This window comes from Eurosta solidaginis, chromosome 4 (genome assembly GCF_040869045.1).
Source record: "Eurosta solidaginis isolate ZX-2024a chromosome 4, ASM4086904v1, whole genome shotgun sequence".
NCBI classification, from domain to species: Eukaryota; Metazoa; Arthropoda; class Insecta; order Diptera; family Tephritidae; genus Eurosta; species Eurosta solidaginis.
In genome coordinates this window covers 16,858,341-16,879,385 of record NC_090322.1, presented here as the reverse complement: position 1 = coordinate 16,879,385, position 21,045 = coordinate 16,858,341, and the positions used below count along the sequence as shown (strand labels likewise).

General features: G+C 37.7%; 1 protein-coding gene and 1 long non-coding RNA gene across 5 annotated transcripts in view; one reads left to right on the top strand and one right to left on the bottom strand.

The window, feature by feature from the left end:
- The window catches only part of norpA (no receptor potential A), a 268,904-nt gene that overhangs the window by 186,552 nt on the left and 61,307 nt on the right, over positions 1–21,045 (bottom strand). The window lies entirely within an intron of this gene.
- Positions 17,163–20,657, top strand: LOC137249151 (uncharacterized). Of its 3 annotated transcripts, XR_010952262.1 has the most exons (5): positions 17,163–17,444; positions 17,604–17,840; positions 17,977–18,258; positions 18,416–20,359; positions 20,422–20,657. It is a non-coding gene; the product is annotated as an uncharacterized lncRNA (long non-coding RNA). The 3 variants fall into 3 exon arrangements; XR_010952261.1 differs by having other exon boundaries at positions 17,604–17,825; positions 18,416–20,657; XR_010952260.1 differs by having other exon boundaries at positions 18,416–20,657.

Genomic DNA, 21,045 nt, shown 5'->3' with positions numbered 1-21,045 from the left:
TCATCTGTTGGTACGGAATGTGTGAACATTGGAACAAAATAAATTAAAGCAAATTTGTAAAAAACACTGAAAAACGTTTATATTTTATTATCCACGCCATTTTGTACAAAAAAAGCAATAGAATATATTGCCGCAGTGTTATATTTTTTTGAGTGAAGTGCTTTCATAATTGTAAGTGTGTTTTTGTCGTTCTTTTGGCCAATCCCCTGCCGTGGCCACCAAGTTTTGTTAAAACGGATTCCTGCACGAATATAGTTAACATTTTCTGAATTTTAAGGATGCTAATTTCATTGCACTGGCCTAAAATACTTTATAAAGGTTTATTTATTCTTTCCGCAAGGATTGTTTACGTTTTCGCTTCACCTTCCTCTACGCCGGCAGCTTGCTTTGGCATATAACTGGACCCAACGAACAGACACAAATTATAGCTGTCTATTATAATGGAATCAATAGCCGCGGCATATTTGTGGAGTTGGAAAGCAACGCATACGAAAATGGCCAGACGAGAATGGAAAGGCAAATATTGCGAGATTTGTGTAATCCATTTGAGAGGAGTGACGAATTGTAAGAAATTGAACTTAAAAGTGGTAAAGTTTAAATACTTATTATCTTATTTTGGTTCAAAAAAACTCTCGACTTAACAAGGATGCTTTCAAGTATGTGTTAGATACTTTTGCGGGGCAAATACGTCCAAGGACTTCGACATCGACATGTTGTTTTTGACCTGGAAACATATAAAAAACAATCATCATCAATCCTTCTACGTTTCTTAACAAGTTTTACTTACATTTTTGTTAAAATTCTGTTATAAATTAATAAAAAAATAAAAAGAAAATATTTTTCCGCCAACTAATTTGCAACTTAGAAAAACGGAACTACGATCGAAATGCAGAATACAAAAAATCGAACGATTCGAAGTTGGATCGAAAGAGATTGGAACACAGAATACCAAAATTGCCAAATCGAAAAAATTCCAATCCAAGTCGAAATGCAGAATAGGGCTGAATGTTACTAAGCTCTTAATAATAGCGCGCCTATAAGTATTCCACACAATTAACGGTGTATAAAGGAATAGCAACAAAACGACAAGACTTATAGACCAATTTCAAAGCGATCAGCGGGCATTCATATGGCTGAGTGGATAAAAGCATCTGCCTTTACACTAGTATAAAGTATGGATATTTCAAGTTCAATACTCAGCTTCCGAGAAGCTAGGCGATGAAGAAGTGAAATTCAGAAGCATATTCTAGTAACCATCGCCGTTTGTAAACTTTGTAATTTTTCTGTAATATCAATAACAAAAACAATTGTATAAAGCAATATGAACATGTCTCGCTAATTAAATACAGGTAGTAAATTTTTAACTCTGCAGGTTGTTGTTGTTGTTGTAGCGATAAGCACACTCCCCGAAGGCCTTGGAGAGTGTTGTCGATGTTGATGGTCCTTTTCCGGATGCAGATCCGGTACGTTACGGCATCAAACACCATTAAGGCACCAGCCCTACCATCTAGGAAACGATTTTATTATGACCACAATAAACGTTCAAGGCCATACCGCCCTCCCACCCCCTAGATCCATGAGGAACTTGAGGTCGCCAGAGCCTCGGCTGTTAAAGTAAGAGGACTTGCCATGGGTAGGTGAGGTTCACAATTGGGTTGGAGAAGCAACACCTAGAAAGGGTTGCGCTACACAACCCCTTGAATCAGTTTGGTATTTTGCCGCGGGTATCTCCTAAGCCCCCTGACCCGCTGGGTGGTGTTATACTGTTCCAAGTTTCTATGATGCATTCTTTGAATATAGCAGCGCTAGAAATCTGTTTTTTTTTCTAATTATCTGTTTCTAATTATCCCAGACATGCTGAAATAGATTTAAATCTGCGCTTTGGCGTGTTGTATTCAATTGTGTTGGAGCATAATAAAGCAGCCAATCCTCAAAAATATGTGCCGTGTGCTTTGAAGCGTCATCCTTCTGAAAGATCCAACCTGCACCGAGCTACAATTCATCCAGTGATGGTTTTGAAATATGTTCCAATAAAGACCTGTATCTAAAAAGATCCATTTAACCTTTTATAATTACAATTCCACCAACTCTAGATGCCGCCACAGCTTCCGAATTCATAACACTGCCATGGGGACGGCTTCACAGTTGCTACCAAATCCTTCGAATCAAGTGCAGTATTTCTCTTCCTCCACATTTTTGTTCTTCCATTGCTACGGAAAATATTGAACTATGACTCAACGATAAACAAAAATGTCAAATATCCATCTCCTTTTCCTTGTGTGCTTTCGCGACCTTCAAGCTCAGTTTACGGGTTTTTCAGAAATAAGAACCTTTTCGCGTGGTGTTCTGCTGTTAAAACCGTTCTTGTCCAGAGCTCTTTGGACTGTTCTGGAATGCACACAGTTGACTGATTTGCTTGCCATAACCTGGGGTGTACTTGGTGTCCTTTACCCTCTCCATATTATTGGATATTTACAGCGATTGTAAAGCTTATACTATGCTATGGTGTCCTTATTTAGTAGGCGCCGCACAAAAAGTACCTTCCTCAAAAAAATAGTGGGAGCATGCAGGTTATCAATGCTTCAATGCTTGGAATAACGAGAGCCCTGAAAACAAACCCGATAACTGCACTATTTGCCATTCTGTGCATTGCACCTGTAGATCTGGTGGCGAAGAACATAGCGTTAACAACTGCAACGAGACACAATGTCTCGGGGCAGCATGAGCGCAGAACAAATGGCCATAGAAGTATAGCGTCATTAAATATTGGACGAATAGCCGACCTAGTTCACTAATTGCACTTCTCTTAAAGCCACGAGGTGGAAGGTTGGCAAAAGAGCGCTCAAATGGCAGACGAGGCGATACACGTATACACCAATGGTTTCAAAGTGTTGTAGCGAGTAGGGTTTGCGGTATACTGCGAAAAAACAACAAATCCCACAAGCTGGCAGATCACTGTAGTGTTTTTCAGGCGGAATTAGTAGCCGTCACCAAAGCAGTAGAAACACTGGAGAAAAATAGCCTTAACTGCAATCACGTCAACTTTTACATTGACAGCCAAGCAGCAATTAAGCCAATAATCTCTCATAGCAGAAATGTATTACGAGTGTAAGTGATCCCTGGAAAGAATGGGAATAGCGAGATATATTCATTTATATTGTGTTCCTGTGTGTATGGGGTAGGTGGAAGTGTATGTGTTTGCTAAACAGAGTGCATCCCTCGAAGCTTGTAGCATGCACTTTCTAATCTGATTGGACGAGATTAAAAAGAGGGGGGAGTAGCACATAGACGACCATGCAGTAAAGGTGTGGAAGCAAGCGCGTGGCTGCAAAGTGTCGAAGATCATATGCGTGTCCAGCAACTTTAGACTAACAAAGTTACTCTTATCATTGAAAAGAGGGGTATATAGGCTTATGATGGGTATTCTGGTTGGACACTGCCTTCTGGCGTCACATGCTTTCAAATTGATGCCAAATGTAGGAAGTACGTTTTGGAGGAGGAAACGATCGAGCACGTTTTGTTTTCGTGCCGTGCGCTCGCCAGGTTAAAGCTCTAGCTATTGGGAGTGGCACAGCTAAAAACAGCAAGTAGCATAGGCATTAGGAAGCTTCTAGTATTTGCTAAGATGATGGGCTTAATTTATCACATATGTCCTGGTTTATGATAGGGTTTTTCTGTTTGATCGTTAAACAAACTTTTAGTAACACTTTGGACTCATACAGTCTTTGTAAGGTCCTCACGGACCGGTCAGTTCAGCTTAACGTAACATCCAGCAATGATTAATTTGTATACTCAGCTGAGCACAGCTCACAGAGTATATTAATTTTGTTCGCATAACAGTACCCCGTAACCGCATAAACTAATCGAGATAGATATAGACTTCTATATATCATCTGGGCGAGAAAAGAAATTCATTTAGCCATGTCCGTCCGTAAACACGATAACTTGAGTAAATTTTGAGGTATCTTAATGAAATTTGGTATGTAAGTTTCTGGGCACTCATCTCAGATCGCTATTTTAAATGAATTAAATCGCACTATAACCACGCCCTCTTTTTCGATATCGAAATTTTCTGAAAACCGAAATAGTGCGATAATTCATTACCAAAGACGGATAAAGCGATGAAACTTGGTAGGTGCGTTGACCTTATGACGCAGAATAGAAAATTAGTATAATTTTGGACAATGGGTGTGGCACCGCCCACTTTTAAAAGAAGGTAATTTGAAAGTTTTGCAAGCTGTAATTTGGCAGCTGAGTATGTAATGTTCGGTTACACCCGAACTTAGGCTTCCTTACTTGTTTTCAGTAAATTTATTTTAGGTTTCTTTGGTAAAAACTGAAGTATGTAAATTCGTGTGTTTACACAAACCAATTACTCACATGTCTAATAATGTGAGTTTACGTAAAAAATTACTTCCGCACGTAGCCTTAAATTTACGTAGTCATTATGTTTGTGAGCATTAATGCTAATTTACATTGTTTATTTTCTTGATCACAATGTTAGCAAATAAAAGCTAACAAATACAAAGCCATGCATCAAATGAGTATACAAACATTAAAAAAAGCACGTGTACTACTACGCGTAAAACTGCTTTTTCTTGTATGTGATGTCGGGGTGAGACCTCCCACGGAAATCGCTACTCAATGTCAGCCAAATAAGAAAACAAGAAACAAACTAGAAACGAAAATAGGAAATAGCGAAAACAATGGCACAAAATTTGCGTGTACCCAAATCTGCTTACGACGATAGCTGAAAATAGTAACAGCGACATACAATAGCCACTAGGGCTGTTTACATTCACGACGGCGGTGTAGCCGCCACATCTGTCATATTATTTTTACATATTTTCTTATTGAGTGTCATTATTTTCGGCGCGACAGAGCAGCACGACAATCAATCATTAAAGCCGTTGTAGCCAGATTAAACCTAATTCTATTTTTGGGAAGCGACAGTGAGTTGCTAAAATAGAAGTAAAATAAATAAAATAAATGTAAGGCGCGATAGCCTCCGAAGAGATCTAAGGCCAAGCTTCTCTTCCAATTTGCGTGTTGCTCCTCTTGATTTTCCCTACAAATTTGCCGGACGGGACCTACATGTTTTTATGCCGACTCCGAACGGCAAAGCAGATGAGTTTTCACTGAAAGCTTTTAATGGCAGAAATACACTTGGAGTGCTTGCAAAACACTGCCGAGGGGCGACCACGCTTAGAAAATTTTTTTCTAATTGAAAAACCTTATTTCTAAAGGTTTGACGTTGCTTTGCCCGGGGTGTGATCCCAGGGCATGCGGTGTGGTAGGTGGAGCACGCTACCATCATACCACGATGGCCGCCAGAATAGAAGTAATAGAAGTAAATAAGTAGAAATAGAAGTGAAGCACAGATAATAAAAGCTAAAATCATTCTTTTGGGCGTTTTCAAACATAATTAATATTTTTTCTAAATTTTTCGCTAATTTTTGCTGTAATTTATATTGGAGGCTGCCGCTTTCAAAGTAATCAAGAAGCCAATGCTTGGCTACGGTTGTCGTCAAGCTTTGCTTTATTGTGGTTGTGGTCTGTAGACGCCGTGCTGAATGTATCCAGCCCTACTACGAAAATTCACAAAAGCCATACGCCATGGCGCACCAATGTTCTATGTTGTATATACTACGGATGCCAACGCAACTTCAGGAAGATTTTGTTCAATGTACCATGCTGTGTTGCCAAATTGCCACAACAACACTAACAAAACCAGTAACTGTAAAACAACAAGTTAATAAGCATAGCCGTTCGATGTTTCACATTCGATTTGGTTACATATCAGCGACTCAAGTGATTTGTTCATCAAAGCAATGGAAACTTTTGGCTTGTAACCTTTTAATTTATTGTACCCTGTTGTGGATTAGTGATGCGCACGATTGCACATGTCGGCCATTTGTGTAAGTGTGTGCTTTATTGTCGCATAAACGCATATTGTATAAATGAGTATTTGAAAGAATTTGTTGATTCTATTGCTATGTTTAATTAACATAGATAAATATTAGTGTTATCAAATATTATAGGTACGATTTGGCCATATGTCGAATTCGGAATAAAAAAATATTATTTTGAAATTTCCTCGCCGAAGCTTTGCTTTGGTTTCTTTTGCATTGTAGAAGCAGTCAATTAATGCTTTGAATACAAGTTGACAAAGGAGAAGGAAAAGTAGCACCGTATGTGCCAAAAGAAATGGAGTACAATATTATAAGTCTTGTTTTAAAATTCCCTTTTATTTTAAATATTATAATTTGATATTTGTTAAACCAGAACTATTTTCAATTCACAATATTCTTATATATACATACTAGAAGACCCGGAATATGTTGTCCTGCCCTAAATTTGGCCTATCTGCATACATTTTAATAAGCTTTTTCCGTCTGACTCTGCCCTCCCCCCCTCTTCACTTTTTCCCAATCCTTTTATTCACTCCTCCCTCCGTCTTTTTCGCTTCATCTATCTCCATCTTCGTCTCATTCTATCTCTTTCTCAATCTCCTTCTGCTTTCTCTTCTCTCAATTCCTTATCATTCTTCTGCATCTCTTATTGCCTGTCCCAGAGGGTGGTATGTATTTTATTCCAGCCCCAGTCCCTGTCCCACTCCGAGTCTCAGTCCCAGTCCTAGTCCTAATCCCAGTCCCAGCCCGTCTCTGGATAATATATTACTCTGTACTAAAGCACTCATCAACAGCTTTCATTTGATATCCATATTGTATAAACCACTGGCCCACGTTTTGGCCTATATTCGGTCTATGTGAGGTCCTCATGGACCGACCAGTTCAACCTAACCTAACTTAAGCGGGGATTACCCTCATTGCTTTTAAATGTATGCAATTATTTATTTGAAGCAATTTTTGATTTATTTAATAATTTGGGAAAAGTTTAAACAACGTGACATCAGGACGGACAAGGTGACAGCTGTTTCGGTTATAGCTTCTTAATCTCGTCAAAGTCTTTTCTCCTAGGAGCGGGATTCGAACCCGCACTCCTACGTGTTTTAGATAACCCTAATTAGAAAAAGGTACGCGAATTTCTGTGGGTCACGTGTGGATCATATGTGGAACGTCTCAAATATACTTTAGCATGAAATTCATAAACAACAGAAAACTTAAAAATGTCTGCCCCCCCCCCCCCCCCCCCCTTTGCTACTATCATTTATCTACTCTAATTTTAAATAAAATTTCATTTGATTAAATTTCTCGCAAATTAATTAAACTCAGCACAACTTTAATGTTATTTACTTTTTCATCATTTTTGATTAACCTTTCAAAGCCTTGAAAATCCAGTCGACATATGTCCAAAGAGCTGCAGTCAGCCAATAGCAAACACCATGTCGTATACGCGACATGACTTTGGTATATGTGTGAGTGCATAAATAAAATGTTAATCATACGCCATGTGGGGCCAAATGCAAAATAAAATGCACAAATACAAAAATGTAAACAAAAAGAATGGATAATGCATTGCAGCAAATGTAGACAATGAAAATGTGCACATAAGAAGAGCAAACAAAGAAAATGAGAAAAAATGCTACGCTACTTGCCATTGACGTGACAAAACGCGTGTGTGTGTGGGCGAAGCGAAATTTAAAAAAAAAATAAAAAAAATAAAAAATTGCTGGAAAAGCGCTGCAGTGACAATTGCAATCGACGTGTGTAAATACGAGAGGATATGCGCATATCTACATATCTAAGTACTAGCGATTTTGTTGATTGTAAGCCGCTTTGGGTCATGAAGGACGCGTACGACTAACAGCAGGATGTCTGCAGGCAAAGCATGGATAAAATTTAGGGGTTGCGAGGCGAGCAGCATGAATAAGAATTTATTGATAAGTACACATACAAACGTAAATACACATACTCACTTATGAATGCTAATGCTTTTTCTAGTTCAATGTAATATGTAGGGTAAACCCGGGTGAAATGGCTATCCGGGTGATATGGCATACCCTCAAGAAATCTAATTTCTAACTCGTTCAGTAACGTCATTTAAAGAAAAACGATTCAGTCTTGTGAAATAACGCGAAGGGGCAACGTCCTCTTGTTGCTGCACGCGAAAAATTTTGGTAAAAAAATTGAAAGAAAAAAAAAGTACAGCATAAGTGACTTTCTTAATTGATATATCATTTATTCAAAGCTGAATTATTCGGTAAGTTTTTAACCTACGTATATTTCATCTACATAAAAAAGGTAAGCAAAACTTAAAAGAAAAACCGCGTGTGCAAATTGTGAAGAATTCCAGGAAGCTTAGGTTTTGCCAGTGTTGATAGTTAATTTTACCGAAGCGGGCGAAATGGTGCAATTTTTTCCGGGTGATATGGCATGCATTTTTCATATGCCATATCACCCGGTTTACTTACCTTTCATATATTTCGAAAGAAAATATAGGTATATACTCTAATTAAATTTTTATATTTTATGCCAGTAGAAATGCCCAATATTTACAAACGAAAAGCTAACTTTGCCAGGGCTTCGTGGTCCAATAAAAAGTTAAGAGATGCGATTGATGCAATAAAAAAAAAAAAATTTCTATCAATGTGGCTGCAAAAGAATATAAGATCCCTTCTTCAACCATAAGGCGGTACCTGAAATCTGGGACTTGGACCAAAAAAACATTGGGTGGACCTATTTGTTTGGGAGACGAAATCGAGCGGAAAATGGTTTCACATATTAAAAAAATGCAAGGCCATGGGTTCGCTCCAACACGGAAGATGGTTCGCGAAATGGCATATGACATTGCTGAAAGACTTGGTGTTCAGCACCGCTTTAACAAGACAGCCAAGAGAGCCGGCGACGAATGGTTGCAACGGTTTTTGCAGCGAAACAAAGACCTTTCGATTCGAAAATCTGAAGGTGTTTCGCAAGCTCGAGCGACCAGCATGAACCGTGAAGAAGTGAACAAATACTTTGCTCTTCTTGAAACTATTATGACTGAAAATGAACTTATGGGCAAACCACTTCAAATTTTTAACGTCGATGAGACCGGTTGCCAGCTAAATAATAGACCAGAACTTGTTGTCGCCCAAAGAGGTTCGAAAAATATCGCAGCTATCGCTTCGGGAGAGAAGGGTGAGACAATAACAGTTATAGCTTGTTGCAATGCTGAGGGTACCTTTTTGCCACCAACATGTGTGTTTAAAGGAAAGCGAATGAAACCAGAATGGATCGATAGAATGCCACCTGGTTCAAAAATATTCATGGGTGAAAAGTCAGCTTACGTTAACAAAGATATATTCTTTCTTTGGCTTAAAGACCATTTCCTACCAAGAAAACCAGAGGGCAAAGTACTTCTTATACTTGATGGGCATTCCTCCCATTGTACAAATGTCGAGATGCTGGATTGCGCAGCGGAAAATGATATAATTCTTTTTTGTTTGCCACCTCATACGACCCAGTTCCTTCAACCTTTGGATAGATCGTTTTTCAAAGCATTCAAGTCATACTATTACGCTGCGTGTAATTTATTTATTCGCAATAATCCACATCGCAAAATTGGACGATATGAATTCGGAAATTTACTCTCAGAGGCTTGGGGGAATTCTGCAGTGTCGAAAAATGGAATATCGGGATTCGAGGCTACGGGTATTTGGCCTTTTAATCCAACTATAATCCCAGAATATGCTTTTATAGAAATGACCGAAGAAATTGAGATGGAAATTCCGCGGGATGTGACACCACCACCAGTAAGTATTTGGATGTTTAATATGTCAATAGCAACGTTATTATTTTACGTCCTATCCTTGTAGGACACAATTGACCCTTTATTAGACATCCCGGAGCCTTCTGATGTAACCCCTGGTAAAGCTCTAGACCAAGTCTATCCAGTTCCATCGGTATCTAAGCCTCAAAAAAAAAGTGAAAGAGCACAAAAGGCACGGGTGCTTACAACGCCAGAGAACAGATCACAGCAAGTGCTCAAATCTCTAAAACGTGAGCAAAAAACCAATAATAAACAAACTAAGCCCATGCCTAACCCAAAGAACAAAAAGAAAGTCCTGGATTTGTCCAGCTCATCAGAGGAAGAGCAAAACGTGCCTTTTGATGACGAGTCTGATGGATTAGAAGATTTTGAAGATAATTTATGCGCTGGTTGTGGTGAAGATTACAATGTAACCTCTAAAAAAGATGACTGGGTGCAGTGTGTGATCTGCAAAAAATGGTCGCACGATAGTTGCACCTCTTACATCAATACCTGCAACAAATGTGGAAATGATATTTTTAAAAAAAAGTAGTATGCCATTTCACCCGATAGGGTGCACCATTTCACCTGGGTCTCCGGGTGAAATGGCGAAGTCGTAATACATTTTTGCGACGCATTTTATGCAATGAATTTTTTTAGTTTTTTATTGTTTTGAAACAAAATATATAAGTTAATTTAATAAATTGAATTCTAATCTAACCTTTGTAACAAAATTTTGTTTTATTTGGAAGATATTGCAAAAAGAAAAAAATCGCGCCATATCACCCGGGCTTACCCTACATATGTATGTATGTATGTGCGAGACTACTTTTTCACTGAAGTTTTCTATTTTGAAAATTTAACAATTCGATGAGGCGCCCCGATATGGGGCAAGTTCATCATGTGTCTGTGTGTGTGTATGTGTGTGACTGTGTGCGTTTATTGAAAAATTGTGTATGTGGGCGTTGAGTTGCACCATTTGTACTAATTTTTACAATAACAAAAACATTTATTCTCATTTTGATGACGTGAAATAGGAGCAAAGGCTGAGTGCTCAGTTGGTGTGAATTTGTTGGTACATAATATATGTTATAGATATGTTCGTGTGTGTAAATATAGAATTATATAAAGAACCTTGAAGGAATTAGGTACTAAAGTGCACTAGGCTGTCTGCTTGCATTTGAATGCATATTGTTATTTGTTGTTCGCCTCTTCTTTCTTAAGAAATGCTAAAAATATAAAACTATAAATAAATTATGTGAACTACATGTGTATCGTATGTGGATTCCAGTGGAACTCCGTATTGCATTAGATGTTCGCAATAAATTCCATAAAGAAACTAGACTACAAAATTCAGACTTGTTCAAAATGCTAATAAATGATAAAATAAAATTAAATAACCGATAGCTTAGTTTGAAGTTGCTTTCCGAGGTCACTCTTAGGAAAATGACATTAGACCCGTTGTGATACCACGAAATGACATCACTACATTTCCCCTTCGAACAATTTTCAAGACTTGTTAAAGGCTATCAAGTCCTTGATGTCATACCCCACAATATTGCGCAGTTTATTTAGAAATGAAGTTCACAGAAAGTGCTGTCTTGAGCGACTTAGCGCCGGGCAGTTGAAGATGAGGTGAACCACCGTTTAATCATCTCCATTCTCTTTAGAACTCCTGCAGCAACGACGAAAAGGCGCTTCTAACCTTTCTGAGTGCCTACCTATTACGCATTGCATAGTAAGTACACCTACATGTGTGGCCACTTAATTCCGACTTACGGTGTAAACGTGACTGGACCTTTTACGATTCCATCAACATTAGTTTGCACGTGGCAAGGCGCACACCCAAGCGTTCTAGGTCAGGAAGAATCTCCCTGGTCGTACCCTGCCTGTCGAGTTCGTCTGCATTGCAGTTTTCCTCTATAACCTGTGACCGGAGACCCATGTGAGTTGTACTCGCTTCTGTTCAGCTATATCTTGAAAAGATTGGTGACAGTTTAGCTTTAGTTTACGGGCCTCCAAGATGGCTGATAGTTTTGCCTGAAAAACGCTACAGTCATCGGGTAGTCTGAAAGAGTCGAGGCCTAGGTGCCTTGAATAGAGGGCACCTCCAACTCCGCCAACTAACTTTTTTTTTGTTTTTTTAGTATTACAAAAACATTTTTATACTAAAAAAATATTTTTTTCACAACGAAAATAAATTGAAAGTGTTAAATTGCTGGACAAAATATTTTTTGGATTTTTTTGTTAAATTTAAAAAAAAATTTTTTCTGTTTTTATCAAAACGAAATCGTGTGTCGACAGCAAAAAGTTGATTACTGAATATATTAGTATATTGAAGGCAACTTTAAAGCTGATTACCTGCTTAGGAGGGCTACGACCGCCCACATTCGTCCCGTAAATGACTTGATAGGTATACCTGTGGTCTCTTTTAAGTTACGTGCAAGCACGAATACAATAAGCAGGGCTAATATGCACTGTTCAGCATTTCTTACATGCCATGCCATCAATGTTGGTTTGGCCTTCCTATGACAAAGAACGCACGCACCTCATTTGATCCTGAATACATAAGTCTGGACTTTGGTCCATGGTAAGAGTCTTTGTTGGTCACTGTTTGATTGGGCTCACTCCATATTGCAATAAACAGAAAATAAGCCTATAAATATTATTTTTGTACGACAGTAAAATATGCATAAAGAAAGAAAAATAATAATAAATTGCTATCCAGTACCGCATAGCTATCGCAAACTCGCGAGTTCATACATATTTACAAAAATGTTTATTTGCTCATAAACAAAAATTATGTTTGCCAGAGTTGCTTATGTGTCGGTTGGATTGGGATATCCACAATAAATACAAATCAAATGACCGCTGGCATGCTAAATTTAGCTGGGTTTTTTTTTTTGTTTGGTATATACATTAGGGTAGTTGACGAGGCATGGAGAAAACAAAAGTGGGCGTGGTCTTTATCCGATTTCGAAATGTTTGAGACAATAAGACAAATATGTGTACCCAATTTTGTTTAGTTACATCAACTGTTCGAGTTATGGCTCCAGAAGCATGAGAAAAAGCTTGGTCAGAAGGAGGCGGTGACACGCCCATTTCGAAAGTTTTTATTATATATTAATTTTCTTATAAATAAATTTTATGTAAGAAGTAATAGCATTGATAAACAAGTGTTTTTCGCATAGATATTGCCTCTTGGTAAGATCTCTTTGAAAATCTTTTATATAACAGTGGGTGGTGGCCGTTTACCGATTTCGTGCATTTGACCAAGCTCATTCCTGTTCAGTTTACCAAGTTTGGTGGTGTAAACCGTGGGCGAGGTTATCGTCCGATTTGGCGCGTATAAAATAGCGATGGGAGATGATCTGGAAGTTGTTTCACCTTACGAAATTTTGTACTGTCACCGACCCAATCCTCGGCGACCTTATTTACACCGTGGAGGACGCGGCAATACTAGATATTTACGTCGATGGCATTACGCTACCGACTGTCCTACACCCAAAAGCACTGGGTGTGCTTTTCGATCATAACCTACATTTTGGCGAGCATGCAGCAGCAATTGTACCTACAATTCAGGGCCTAACAAAATCCTAAAGTCCCTAACCAGCAGGATTTGGAGCAAACACAAAGAAGTCTGAAATAAACTCACTGGAAGAAGCTGCAGGCCTGTGAAAGATTTGCGCTCACACCTGCCACGGGATCTTCTTACACTGAAAGAAATGGTGCTAGTAAAATCAACAAATCGGTTCTTTTGTTCTTGACTTAACGGAGATTCGGTGAAATTGATCGAATTATGGTTAATTGATCTTACAAGTCATTTCAACAGCGATCTACTGTCAATACATGAGCAAATTTCAAAGAGAATTTTACGCTCACTGCGCTCTCTACTTTGTACTTATGACGATGGTGCCACTTGTTTAAAAAAATACCAAAATAAGAAAACCACCAAATCGAAAAAACACAAAATGGGAAAACAACAAAAAATAGTTTTTCAGTTATCAATACAAAATGAAAAACCATTTTTTAAATTTACTGTGTAAAAAATTATGAGATACCGGGACACCTATTTATCGGGTACAATTTTGCAACTTCTACTCCAAGCGAAATGCAAAATTGTTGCAAAAGTTTTGCTTGAACCAACAGGATTTTTCCAAAGTTAGTAACATTTTGTTCAAGATTTTATGAATTTTCACTCACGCGAACGAATTTAACAATATAATAAAAAACATCCTTTTTTAATGTTGATGTTTCCAACAACATAAAAGTTTGAGTTGTTTTGGATACGTTTCAACTTAAAGTGTTACGAAAATTAAACTTGCCGAATTACATGTAAAGTTACTCCAGTGGTGAATTACCTTCCTACGATTTGATTCTTTACTTTTCTATAACTTACAAGTTCTCTTTTTAAAATGTTAGGTCAAACATTTATACTACATGTTTTGTTCGAAACAATCAAGTGTGGCAACTACATGCGAGAGAAGAAATTGAGAATGAGTTGAGCTGCAACTGAAAGAATTGAGAATCAGTTTTGTGACTACTATTTTCATTTCTATTTGCAAAGCGAAGTTCAAAACTATAAATTAAATAAATTATAAAATATACAATTTGGTGAAAGTGCGTTTAATAAAACAAAATAATAAAGTGTATAATGTTTAATGTGTGTCAGCATATTTGATGTAAGCCCAATTGACGTTCGGTTAGTAAGTGCCACCGTGGTGTGATGGTAGCGTGCTCCGCCTACCGCACCGAAGACCCTGGGTTCACACCCACGGTAAAGCAACATCAAAATTTAGAAACAAGCTTTTTAAATTGGAAAAAAATTTTAAGCGGAGTCGCCCCTCGGCAGTGTTCGGCAAGCACTCCGAGTATATTTCTGCCATGAAATGCTCTCAGTGAAAACTCATATGCCTTGCAGATGCCGTTCGGAGTCGGCATAAAACAAGTAGATCGCGTCCCGCCAATTTGTAAGAAAAATTAAAACGGAGCACGATGCAAATTAGAAGAGAAGTTCGGCCTAAAATCTCTTCGGAGGTTATAGCGCCTTAAATTTATTTATTTATATGGCAACATAGCTACTTTCATACAAAGCTGTCGCAACAACTTTTTTTGTTCATTTGACAACTAAAACGGTCAATTACGAATCTTGTTACGATGGATAAAAATTTACAGAAATTTCGGTTGAATTGATGCGTATTTCAGTTGATTTTACCAGTCTTTTTCTTTAAGTGTATGTCTCCAGAAAATCATTTACACTGTTAGGTGAGAATCCTGCCCATAAAGGAGAGAAATGAAATGCTGAACAAATAGTTTCTGTTGAATACCCAAAAGCCTAGACATCCTAACAGACATCTGATTGATTAGGGCTCGCCTCCCAGGAACTTAAGTAGTCATCTCCGTAGGCAGCGCGAAGAAATTTGGCAATTAAGAAGTCAGCCAGCTGAGTATGAAAAGAAACTCATTTTTTAAGGCTACTCGAATTGACATCGAAAAATATTTCGAATTCGAAAATCCGTACGTGTCTGATATAAATAAATTCTAGTTCGATCTAACTGAGGTGGCCAGAATAAAAACAAACAGTTTTTTTCGATATAAAATTGTTTAAATTTTGTTGATGTTTGGCTTTGGTACAACCTAATGGGCAAACGACCGGGTTGGTCCCTATATAAAAAAAAATATTGTGAAAGTCCGCCCATAAATTTGAAGCTTATCTTGAGAAGATTTCAGAATATTTTTTTTTAAACTTTTTGATCTTTCGAAATACAGCCGAAATAGTTTTATTATTGTATCTTCGTTAATTGAAATCCAATTTTTGGAATAGAATCGTCATTATTTTAGTCTTGAAAATCAGCATATTTGCTTTTAATGTCATTTCGAGCTACAAATTAAATCGTTTTTTTTTTTTGATTCGGTCAGCTAATCGGGTTTTACCACCCTAATGTAATGTAATGTAAAAGTGATGAAAGTAAATTCTTCCAAATTCATTACATTGTTGCCTCTGAACCATTTTCCGGAGTTAATACACAAATAAGTTATAGCAGTTTTAATGTTATTTATTTTCAAAATAACAACGTGTTAATTACAAAAATCGGATGTCAAATAACCAAGTTACAATGAAAAAATCATTTCGGCTGTATTTCCGAAATCCTCTCAATATAAACTTCGTATTTAGGGGCATGACTATTTAGGGCGGACTTTGCAACTTTTTTTGCGACCCGGTCTAATGTGCATACATTCTATGCTCAAATAACTTTCTCGATAAATTATTACGCAGCACAGGAGTATTTTGTCTAATTTTATTTTGTTTAAATAATTTATCGTTTTCCGATTTATTTAAATATCAAAAAAAAAAAAAAAAAAAACAAAAAATTGCCTTCAACCAACGCAAATACTTTTCTTTGGTTGAGTATTTTTTTTTTTATATTTTTTCACATTTTTGCTACATTTCTGTGTTACCAAATTTACTAAATAATCTGATTGCATTGTTTGTTTTGGAAATCGCGTAAAAGTATATTAAGCAGATGAGTAAATAATATAATTTTTTTTTTAATATTAGCTCAAAAACTAAGTCCACTGAAATTCATGGAGCTGCCTTTCAATTTCCACATCTGTTCAACAAATTTTGCGCATTGTTTTTTACACATGACTGATAATTTCTTTTGATTTTTGCTTTCATTTTATGATTTTTCTTAGTAAAACCAATTAACTGGCTAATATATGTAGGTATGTACGAGTATATCAAATAACTTAGCTACACACTTTTCTAATTAGTGGAGGATTTTGAAAATAAAAATATTTTCGCACATTTTTTTTTTTTTTTTGCATGAAAGCTTTCAGCGGTTTGCCACCAAAGTAGCGCTATCAGAGCGATCAAAAATATTTATTATTTTTTAACATCTAATTAGATAATCACGCGTATGCTATAAAATTTAAATTTACGCAGTAGAAATGTAAACAGATGTGTACACGATTGAAAATTTTCGTTTAAATCTTAAGCTTTTTGGTCTAAAAACTTTTTTTTTTGGTTTTAAATGTAGACCATGTATGGATGTGAAAGTTTAAAACGAAGCGCGCTCATATGATTGGATTTGAATTGAAACATTTTGGTATCAAGTTTAGTACAAAAAATTTCCATTTTTCAAACTTCTGCACTAAAATTTAAAACAAAATATATAAAAAATTGGGTTTATCCGCTTATACTGACCAAAAAAGTTTAAAAACGTGGTTCGGTTAAAGCAGTTCGAGTTTAATTTTAAACATTTCATCGAAAATTATAATGTTCAAGTGTTTAGACTAAAATTAAAACAAAGATATCTTCGAAATTACTTACTAGAAATTACTTTCAAGAAGTTGGACATTTCTAATAAGACTAGATTTAAAATACATATATCTGACCCATAAAATCCACATACGATCTACATCCAACGCTTGGTGATATAAAGTTTCCCATTCTATTTTTCGGGAATCATGAAATTACGTAGAAACCTCTGCTAACGGACATCTATGTATATAAGGCGGAGACCTCCTTTGGGTGGACAATTTTTCATGTCCCAACTTTTAGCTAAAAATTTCAGAACCAACTGCCTTCGTTGGGCAGACACTTTCCTGGCCGGACGCAAAACCGCCGGGATGAAAAACCTCTACTGAGCGGACACGAATCTCTTATCGGAGGAAATTGAGACATGCTTTCATAACATATCAACCAAAAATCTTTGTGGACGCACGGGAGCTCCTCGTAAGCGAACAAAGTATGAGCATATAAGTATATACATTTTTATGTTTTATTTTTATTAGTTAAATTATCCGGCTTAAAAACTTTACATAAAATCCATATACGATCTACATGTAATCCACAACACTCTATATGCAACGCTCACGGCTATATAATTTCCCATTCTATTTTTCAGGTATCATGAAATTCCATAGAAACCTCAGCTAACAGACGCCTATATTAGGCGGATACCTCCCTTAAGCGGACAGTTTTTCATGCCCCAAGTTTAAGCTACAATTCTCAAAGCCGTTAGGCGGACACTTTCTTGGCCGGACGCGGATCTCTTATCGGCGGAAATTGAGACCTTCTTTCAGAACAAATCAATCAAAAACCTCGCTGGGACGCTTGCGAACTCCTCGTAAGTGGACAAAGTGTGAGCATATAAGTATATACATTTTTATGTTTTCTTTTTATTAGTTAAATTATCAGGTTTGAAAACTTTACATAAAATCCACATACAATCTACATGCAACGCTCGCTGCTATAAAATTTCCCATTCTATTTTTCAGGTATCATGAAATAACATAGAAACCTCTTCTGGGCAGACACCTTCCTTGGGCGGCCACTTTTTTATGTCCCAAGTTTTAGCTACAAATTTCAGAACCAACTTCCTTCGTTAGGCGGACGCTCTCTTGGCTGGACGCATTTAGTTCTTTGCTATAAAATGGGATGAAAAACCTTTACTGAGCGGATACGGCTCTCTTATCTCCGGAAATTGAGACCTGCTTTCATAAAAAATCAATCAAAAACCCCTCTGGGACGCACGCGAGCTCGTCATAAGCGGACAAATTGTGAGCAATAAGTATATACATTTTTATGTTTTATTTTTAGTAGTTAAAATTTAAGGTTTAAAAACTTCACATAAAATCCACATACGATCTACATGTAATCCAAATATAATCTACATGCAACGCGCGCTGGTATAAAGTTTCTCTTTCTATTTTTCAGGTATCATGAATTTACATAGAAACCTCTGATAATGGACACCTCTACTAGGCAGACACCTTCCTCGGGCAGACAATTTTTTCATATCCAAGTTTTAGCTACAAATTTCAGAACCAACTGCCTTCGTTAGGCAGACACTTTCTTAGCCGGACGCAGACAATTCTTTGCTATAAAACGGGTTAAAAAACCTCTACTGAGCAGACACGAATCTCTTATCGGCGGAAGGCCGCTCACAAACTGAATGTGTCCATAGTTGTACCAGATGTTTATTCGACGACCAAGCTGAAAACTCCCATTAAGAACCATGACCATGATTTATGAAATAACTACGTCCTGTTGGAAGTTTTCAACTAAAAATTACAGCTGGTCCATTTTATGACCTGCTATACCATGTCGTTCTCCCCACACTCAAAAAAAACGTCACATGAACATAGAAAGCGGTATTGAGCAGAGCCTAAGAAATACTCTTCATTTTTTTTGCAACTACTCTACTCTGTGTCGAAGCAATAGCAACCGGGTACAATGAAATTCCCGGGCGAAGCAGCATATGGATCAGTTATTGGTACGGCCTGTGGAACGTCGGTTACAATGAAATTTTTTTAAAGCACGTATAAAGCCAAATTTTATCGTGATACGCAAAAAGGAGTGCCTGGATTCGCGTGGACTCCAGTTGGTATCAGAAAAAAACAGAGTTCATACACCTAACAATGATTAGCATAATGGGAGCCCTAAAAACTACCCAGACAGCAGCATTGCATGCCATTTTACATATCCCGCCTGCAGACCTAATGGCCAAAAATATCGCGTTAGCCACTGTAATAAGGCTTAAGACCTCGGGGCAGCTTGAGTGCAGGCCGCATGGCCATAGCAGTATAGGAGAAATGACAAAACACATTATTAACGATGGCTTCAGTTGAACGGAAGGGGTCGGGTCTGCAGACGATCCAGTAATAAGTAGAACCTACAGCTTGCCAGATTACTGCAGCGTCTTTAAGGCGGAAATTATAGCCGTGAAGAAAGCAGCAGAAATTCTCGAGGAAGCAAGCTTTAGCTGCAGTCGCTTCAGTGCGACCGTTTGTGAGAAATCAAAAGAAGACAGGTGTTGCATATGATCCATAAAGCAGGAAAGGATGGACAAATTCGCGGTGCTAAAAATGTGCAAATCCTACGATATTAGACTTACAAAGTGGCTCATATCTCTCTCATACACTGCCTTCTGGCGTCACATGCTTATAAGTTAGGCATCGTCAGTAACAGCAGGTGTAGGTTAATCGCGCTCAAGGCTCCAGCTATTAGAGGACGGAGTTATTGTATAACATAAGTCCTGGCAACTGCTTGGGGTCCTTCAGTTCATAATTTATAATATAGACCGTTTGGTCGTCAAACAAATTCTGGTAACACTATGCACACATTTAGTCTATGTGAGGTCTTTATTGACCGGACAGTTCAACCTAACCTAACTCCTAACAAGAATCGGAAATATAACATGAAGGGAGGGAGGAGTAAGGTTAGCCTCCAAACAAACATATTGAGCGCAAATTCAACATGCGACTGAGCAGATATCGTTGCTAAGCAGGCTGATGGCAAGCATAGGTGGACCAACAGAAAGCAGAGGGACACTGCTGATGAACATCACCCTAACCACGTTACTGTACGGCTCCAAACTGTGGGCAAACGCATTTCGTAAAGGAAGAAATGTAAGCTTCTAACAGCTAACGATGTTCCCAATTTAGCCTTCGCTTATCACACTGCATCAGTAGGAGAAACTGCAAGTGTATGAGAAACAAAATAGCAGACGCATCAAGAGCGTTTGAAATTCGTTAGCAAAGAAGGCAGCCAAGAAACGTTCAGGTTGTGGCAAAATGTTTGGAAAATTAACAACGAGGCAGATGGCAAGCGAAACGAATAACAGATATCAAAGCATGGAGCACCAAAAGCTTTGGCAAGGTAAGTTACTACGTTAGCCAAATGCCATCCCGGCACGAATACTTCAAAAACTATTTGCACAGGGTAAAAACTGGCAGAAGATCCTGAGTGCGTTTACGGCGATGCAGACGAGGACGATGCTGAAAACTCTTTCTTCAATTTCTCGTGATGGGGCCAGAACCCACAAATGCTCGAGGAAACAGACTGCCAAATCACGATATTGTGCAACTTAAGTAATTTTGAACAAATGTTATAATCTATTATATTCTTCTAAAGATGACATTAATACAATAAATTAATACTGTACTTTTTGATTGAAAAATTAAAATTTATTCTTTTGAATTAATTCAATATAAAATGGCGTAGTTTTTTTATAGCCTGTCAGTGCGACAGCGCCACACCTGCTCTCAAGCTTGTGCATATCCACCTATTAAATAAAATGTAAGTAGTGCTTCAACTAGAGAATTGCGAATACCTGAGATGCATCGTAACATGCTCTCCAAGAGAAAACCGTGGAACTGTTCTCCAATTTCATCTCCATTGTCTACAACAAATGTTCCACAGCCTTAAAAAATTCCTCAGTAAATGCAATGGTGTTATGGAATCCTGTAGCATTGGACACAAACGTGAGTCCATATACCGAGCTCCAAGCAATAAGCAACGTCTCACTGCTGTTAAACCATCATCCGTTGGCTAAAATACTGTTG